Source organism: Populus nigra, chromosome 18 (genome assembly GCF_951802175.1).
Source record: "Populus nigra chromosome 18, ddPopNigr1.1, whole genome shotgun sequence".
Classification (NCBI taxonomy): domain Eukaryota; kingdom Viridiplantae; phylum Streptophyta; class Magnoliopsida; order Malpighiales; family Salicaceae; genus Populus; species Populus nigra.
The window spans coordinates 3,280,138-3,288,418 of record NC_084869.1 but is presented as its reverse complement, the minus strand read 5'-3'; positions in this window follow the sequence as shown (position 1 = coordinate 3,288,418).

The following is an 8,281-nucleotide window of genomic DNA, read 5'->3' as shown; positions in this document are numbered from 1 at the left end:
ATGTGTAAATATATTTAAAATCTTAATCAATAATACTTTGAAATCTAATAAAAAAGATCAAAACAAATATTGCATCCTTTTACTTTATATGTAGATTAAAAAAGAAAATAATAATTAAAACTGACTCAGAGTTGATCTCTTACCGGATCCAACGTGTTTTGATCGGGTCGCAAATTGACCCATTAAGTTGATCGAATCAACTATGGTTAACTTTTTTTAAAACCCAACTTAGTGACGAGTTGATACGGTTTTGAATCGATTAGTTAGGCCACATCGAATTGACTAGTGGGGCCAAGTTAGGTTTAATAATGATGAGTAAACTATTGTCGCATCAATCTATTTATAATATTAAGATGTATGCAATACTTAGTATATTTTATGATTAAGACGCATGATTTACTTATGTGTAAATATATTTAAAATCTTAATCAATAATACTTTGAAATCTAATAAAAAAGATCAAAACAAATATTGGATCATTTTACTTTATATGTAGATTAAAAAAAATTAATTAAAATTGACTTGGGGTTGATCTCTTAACGGACCCAACGTGTTTTGATCGGGTCACAGATTGACCCATCAAGTTGATCGAATCAACTACAGTTTACTTTTTTAAAAACCCAACTTAAACTAGATGACGGGTTGATAGGGTCCTGAGTCGATTAGCTAGGCCACATCGAATTGACTACTTGGACCAAGTTAATTTATTTATGTGTAAATATATTTAAAATCTTAATCAATCATACTTTGAAATCTAATAAAAAAATCAAAACAAATATTGGATCCTTTTACTTTATAAGCAGATTAAAAAAGAAAAAAAATAAAGCATTGATATCAAGTTGGAAAAAAATATTAAAAAATAATTTAACTAAAAACAATATATTACAATTTCTTAACATATAATTTTTGAAATTATTTCTACTAAAACTAATTAAAACCTCATATCATAAACTTTTAAAATGCACATTGATTTTTTTTAGATCTAAAAGCAAAAACAAATCAAGAAAATTATCTTGTATACTTAATATATCCACACCAAGTTCCTTCAAATTGTTTGAAAGTTTATAATAGTATAAATATTGAACTATATATTATTTCAATGCTTATTGACTTTTAATTAAAATCCTTTCCTAAATAAAATTATAAAATCAAGCGATATGATAGTATTTATTTCAAAAATCCCGAGTAATTAGAAATTTAACGTTGATAAAATTTGTTTTCTTAAAAAGATTTATTACCTTTTGATTTTATTTTTAGGTTACAAAATTTTTAAATTGAATTTTAATCAATATAAAATTAAATACTAATACTAGATTGGAAGGAATAAGATGCCAAAAACATTATAGAATTTTGGTTTGATCATTTTTCATATATATAAATCTATTGCTATATATTGATGTTTAAATATGATAACAACAATATAAACAAGTATAATCATAATGAATATGACAGTACACAAACAAAAATATGATAATATAATTAAATTGCTAAATAATTAATTATATATGAATAGTATAAAAGATAAAATTGTATCATTCTGTAATGTAGGAGCGTATAACTAGTTTTATTGTAAATTTAACACTTTTAAGACCTTTCTTGATTTCTCCTTCATGATTAGCAGATTATATAAACAAGCATAGCATTGTTAGCAACAATTTTATTGTTATTGTTGTTGTTTTCATCATTATTATAATGTTGTAATTGATTACTTTAAAGAGAAACTCCTTTTACGTTTTGCCTCCATAGTTTTTGAAAAGTTTCAAAACACTAGGCAAATAATAACATCTAGTAAACAACTTGATTGTCTTGATGAAATTATTTTTTTATTTATACGAGCTCTATTAACTAGAAAATCTTGTCACTAATCTTTAGTGCTATAAGTAAGTTTGTATATGGTAATTTTTACTTTCTGATAATAAAAAATATTGTTCTAATAAAAGTAAGTTTCTAACTCTAACAACCATCTAATAAAGTTCTTTATTAAAAAGTTTCCATAAAAAAGAAATCTTATAATAATAATAAAAACAATCTAAGAACAAGATGATTGTAAATTAAGTCTTAATTGTTTCACAAGTCATAAGGACAATTATTCATATAAATATGATACTTATATAGGTTTGCATGTTTAGTTTTATTTGAGGTAAGGCTTTGAGCATATCCTTCACCTCACCATAATTCTTGTTTGCACCCTTTTTTTTATTGTTAGATGGTTCAGGTGTCTTATAATTTTTGCTAATGAGTGCTTTATTCGATCTAGTATCTACTATTGAGTTCTTTTTTTGTCATATTAAACTTTGTAGTATTTTAGATGACCTTCTTTCCTGTATCATAGAATGGGAGGTTATTGTCAATATCTTCATTCATCAAATAGTCTAACTTCATTCAATACTAATTACTACAGCATATAACATAGATAAGGTTCCTTGATATATAAAGTTTTATAGCCCTAAATAATAAAGAAAGAAACTATGGTTCTTAAGCCTTAAGGTTATAACCTTTAATGGTCAAGAAAACTTTGGTAGTTTTTGAAAAAAAATTATCTCGTTAATTTTCTAGTAAAAATATCTTATAAGTATATTTAAATACAAGAAAAAAATCTTAATTAATAAAATTATAATTAAGTTAAAAGTGCTAATCTAAATAGTAAAAAGAATCCAAAAACAAAAAAAATAAAGAAAATCCCTAGCAGAAACTTTGTAACCAACTCGAAATCAGAGTGACATAATTATAAAGGATGAGGTAATTTAGGTTTTTAACTAAAAAATTAAAGGATATAATCGAATAGTTGTTATTCAATAGAAAGAACTTAATTACAATAAAATTAGACTCAATTTAACAAAATAAAAGCTTTATGGGCATAATCAAGGTAGCTCGTGCCTCTTATGATAAAACTAAGTTGCTCTAAAACATTTTTCAATTTAAACTATTTCTATAAATTTAAAAAATAAATTTGAGATTAAATTCAAAAGGATTTTAGACCAATTTGATCGAAGACCAATTTCACACTTCAAAACTCTATCGTATAAGACATGTACTTCCAGATGTCATTCAGTTGTGGTTTAATGCATGCCTAGCATCCATTTAGATTCCTTTTTCCCGTGCAATATCTTCATTGTTCGTAGGCTTTTGGACTAATCATCTTCTTGCAACTTTCTGCACAAGTTGCTTACTTGTAAAGAAAGCGTGTCTAAAAAACCCTACTTTGTCTTCTCAAGCGAAATCTTTCCTCAAACCTATTATAATCCCACTTTTCTTAAGAAATCCTTGCTTTTGAAGTGAGGATGGGTGTTTTTTTTTTCCAAAATCTTCCAACCAAATAGCATCCTCGTGGTTTTGTCCTTCTCACATGACTAAAACTTTGTTCTTAGTCATACATATGGTGTGGCACTCCCTTCGATCTAGTATTTTAACTAGATCTGGTTAGGGTTTACCTTTCAAACTATAAATGGTGGCAACTTTGGTTCTAGTTGTTTATTTAGGTCGATATGTCATTTTAGTATGGAGAAATGAAAAGTAGGATGAACTTTTGTTCTTTTTGGTAGCTCTAAGCAGTAAACAATTTTTCCTACCTTAGTTTTTATTTTGAAAGGCTCATAATGCTTGAATGCTAACTTTTGGTTTTTTTTCTTTGTTATATAATTATCTAGTGGTGCGACTGGAGTTAAAGGTATCCTTTGTTATTTACCGTTATATTTAAAGCACAACCTCATTTCCATCTTTTTCTTAAGCTAGGCTATGAAAAAACTTTATATAGGTAAAGTAGATTTGAAATTTGCTTTTGGGTTGGGCCTAGAAGCTAGTCTCCGCTTGAATTTCTAATGAGATGGGCTTGTAGCTTCTTTTTTTTTAAAAATCATATTAAGGTTTTCCTCTAACATTCTGGTTAACCTATAGGTAGCCACCAAGTTTAGAGGGATTAACATCCTAACCCCAAACTTGATCTTTTCTTTGAGCTCTCCTAATAAACTACTCAATCTATGTCAATCTAAGAGACCTTTAGCCCTGTTTGAAAGTAACTAAAACTAGAACTTATAAGCCTCAACCAAAAAAGTTTACTATAAATTGATAAGTGCCTTTATGAGGTCATCATAGGCCAAAACCCCAAATTAAATTTGAAGAGCCTTTACAAGTGCTTTCTAATTGGTAAACACTCTTGTTTTCTCCAACTTCTTAAACCAAAGATTTGCCTTCCCTTTTATATATAAGATTTTCATAAATTACTAGTGTTAGAGAAATATATGTAATAATTAAATAATTGGGTGGCCTTGTATACTCAACCAACTTGATCATTCTTGTTGAAACGAAGAAAATCTAACTTAATTGCTTTAAGTTGAATATACTATTATTCAAAGGTGATTCAATATGCCTCTTGCTTTGCACCCTAGTTAATTGATCTACCTTGTTAGACATGCTTTGTAACTGCTGAACTAATTCTTCCAAAACCTTTTTTTTATTGTGATTATTAGTAGTGTTATTATTTCTCTTATAATTGTGATTGTTGGCCACTATTTCTAATAGCTAGGACATTCAGGTTTAGTTTGTCAATGTGAATGAGAGATCGAAAAACTCTAATATCAAATTGTAAGACTCAAAATCAGAGGGATGTAATTAAAAAGGATTGGGTAATTTAGGTTCTTAACTAAACAATTAAATGGTATAATTGAATAAGTTTTATTGAATTAAAAGGACTAAATTACAATAAAATTAGACTCAATTAAACAAAATAAAAGTTTTTTAAGGCAGATTGAGGTAGTCTCAGCATCCTAGGATGAAATGAAATTATTCTAGAACATTTTTCAATGTAGAACAAGTCCTAAATTATCAAAATTAAACTATTAGTAGGAATCTGAAATTTAAAAATAGATTTGAAATTGAATTAAAAAAAGATTTTGGACCAATTTCATTAAAGACCAATTTCATGCTTCAAAATGCTACTGCACAACACCTATCCTTCCACATGTGATTCTGCTACGGTTGAGTGCATGCCTTCCATCCACATAGTTTTCTTTTTCCTATACAACATCTATATTGCTTGCTGACTTTAGAATTTATCACCTTTTACAGCTTCTCGAACAAGCTACTCGGTTGTAGAGAGAGAGATTTAGGGGTGTTAGTTTTGTCTTCTTTGTTACAAACTTCTGGACTGAATTTAGATATGTCTCTAGTATCAAATGAAGCTTTAATCTTAATTTTGTAAAAAATATGATTTTTAGAATGTTCTAGCAAACTTTAATTCCAATATAATGATCAGACAAGAATTATGATTTTTTTAATAAAAAAAATCTTTTAATATGTTTAAACTTCTTCTTAAAGTAGAACTCTTATGATAAATTCAAATTTAATGAATCTAAAAACCTCAAAAGCCCAAAACCCATGGTTTTAATATTTTCTCTCATTAATATTTTTGTAAGGGATATTTATCTCTCATTAGAATTATTAGGATAAAATTACACCATAACCCTTCATCTCCACAAAAAAAAAAAAGATTCATGAACTATGAATACCTTAAGTATCTTTCAAGCTTCAAGTTCATAATTTATATTCTTTACTGTATATATATTTTCAGAGTTTATCTCTTTTAGTATTATTGCATTCTCTTTTTCTAAAATAATATTTACTTAAGCATTTGAAAGACTCTATATATATCAAAAAAGATTTTTTACAGGTATCAGCTATTAGCTATTTTGATATTCCAACATCAAGTACCGGTTACTAACCAACTTAATCAGAAAAAAAATCAAATTACAAGAATTAATAGAGAAATCCAATATCTAAATCATAAACTTTGCTTTTAAGCTCGAACTACTTTTTCTTTTTTACTTCATCATCTTGTTACACACACGTGTCAAGTACTCCCAACCAGAGCTAAGTTCTAGAAAATTAAGCAACCAATCCTAAAATAAAGAATTCTAAAATGGCATAAGGGTCGGAATGAAGGTCACAGCCCTTACATGGACTTCATTGAATTTGGATAAGAATAATAATAATATATTGTGATGAAAAAAAACGTCAGCCAATACAATAACATGAAAAATCTTTCCTGCCAGGAGTAGCCTTGTCCATGACTAGATGGCTACTCAGCATGTGGGCAAGTCCTTATCTGCTGTCGCAATTGTTGATGTGAAAATTAGCACAAGCGCCTTTTGATTTTACGAGAGCTTTTTGGACATAGAAACACGACAAGCATTTAACTGTTGGCTCACACCTCCGTCTCCAAAGTCTCCAGTTCCATTACTGTTTCTGCGATTTCTGTAGATATCACATGTTTGTATTTTCTTCAGATTAGCCTTTTGTTTTCCTGTGTTCTAATGCATACGCCCTAGTTTGTTCAAAAACAAAAACTAATCCTGGAGAATATAAATATAACTAACTGATCATAAGATTATTTTGACAATTGCATCCTGTTAATTCTTCCAGAAAGCTCATTAGTTATTTCGTTTTTTAAAAAAATCTCTACGGCTAATTCTCTTATGTGCATATACATATTGTTCGTGAAGAGTCAGTCATGGTAGAACTAAGAAAGAAGTAGTTAAAGGACCTAATCAACTGGGAACAACAAGAGTACTACTCTCCATCTTCATCTGTTTGCTGAGATCTCCAATATCTTTTAGGTATCTGTTCATCAGCAGCTCCATCTTCATCTGTTTGCTGAGATCTCCAATATCTTTTAGGTATCTGTTTCCACTTTATTCAAGCAATGCGAACTGATACTCTTCTGGCAGCATTTGAATCATTACTATATTTATATTTATATTTATATTTATATTAGCAGAAATCTTGTTTTTGGCAAGTATAGGACAACATAGATCTCCTCCTGCCGACACATCAAAGGGTTAAAAAGGTGCCATTTTGCTTTCTTGGATTATTGCTACAGATAAGATATGCACTCGTAGCCTACTTGATGGCGACCTCAGCTATTACGTAATGCAGATGGTGAAGGTTTGACTTATAATGCAATTACTTTATGCAAGAATATCAAAAAATAGATTAAAATGAAGGAAACTTTTAACATGATTTCCATTTAGAGTTTCGTAAGCGAATGGTCTGGTTTGTGCCTCTGGTAGATGACGAGATTTTCATGTAAATAATTAACTAAACAAATCCAATTCAATTGAATTTTCCTTCGTCTTCTTCTGCTGTCACTTTCTTAATGATTAAAGATTTGCAGAAATAATTGACTATGCGCAATGCATGCCTTCGGATCACATTATACAATCCTATTTCTACACTGATAGCACACAGATAGGAATAAATGACTTTTGCTGCAAAACTGGAATCAAGAAACAAGTGGGGGATGAAAATTGAGTCGCTACCCATCATCTCAGAGGATATTATTCTCTGTCTCTCGTGGAAATATAATATATGCCATGATTAACCATAGTGTGCATGAGAATCATGCGCACTCCATGATTTCTATTCTATCGTGTGCACTCAGTTATTTCTCCGAAAACTCAAAGATACTATTTGGCTACCCGGTTGATTTTTTTTTAATTAAATTTTAAATAATTTTAAATTATTTTGATATATTAATATTATAAATAAAAAAATATTTAAAAAATAATTATTACAATAATATCAAATATTACCTCACATTTTGTTTGTTTGTGTATCTTTAATTTCAAAAAAAAATAAAATTTTTTAGTATTTTTTTAAAGAAAAAAGGTAGCAGCTTTTGTTAACTTCTTCAGTAAAGTTGCTGAAATTGCTTTTTTCTACACGATGCCCCATTCTTCTAGTAAAGCATGGGGGACCCTTTTTCCAGATCAACACTTGTGCTGTCTTTTCACAGTAAGGATTTGAGTGTCTGAGGTGGTGATTCCTGATAACCTCGCTCGTCAATGCTTAGCCGAACCTTGCAAAATGTATGCTTTTTTTAGCATCCTGTTCTTTACAAGCGTCAGAGTCACGCACAAAGGGTTTTTTTTTTTGTTTTTTCCTGCAGATTCCAAGTGCTTGCCTCGATTCACAGCATTTTGATCTGTTAAAATTAATTGTATTTCTGGGAGAAGTTTGACAGCAACCTCAAAATTGTTTTCTTTGCCTAATTAATCAGTGCTTTTCTAATATTGATCGCCTTGGATAGCTTGATTGCTCACATATGGGAAATAGAATATTAAAACAGCTCTACGACCTGCCAATTACTTTTATGTCTCAAACTATAGCTTACGAAATTATAGACTACATTTTATAATCTAAAGTCTTAAGATACCTTTTAAAAGAGTTGTCCGAATAGCGTATTTGATGATATATGTGTAATTTGTAGTATCATGAACTACGCATA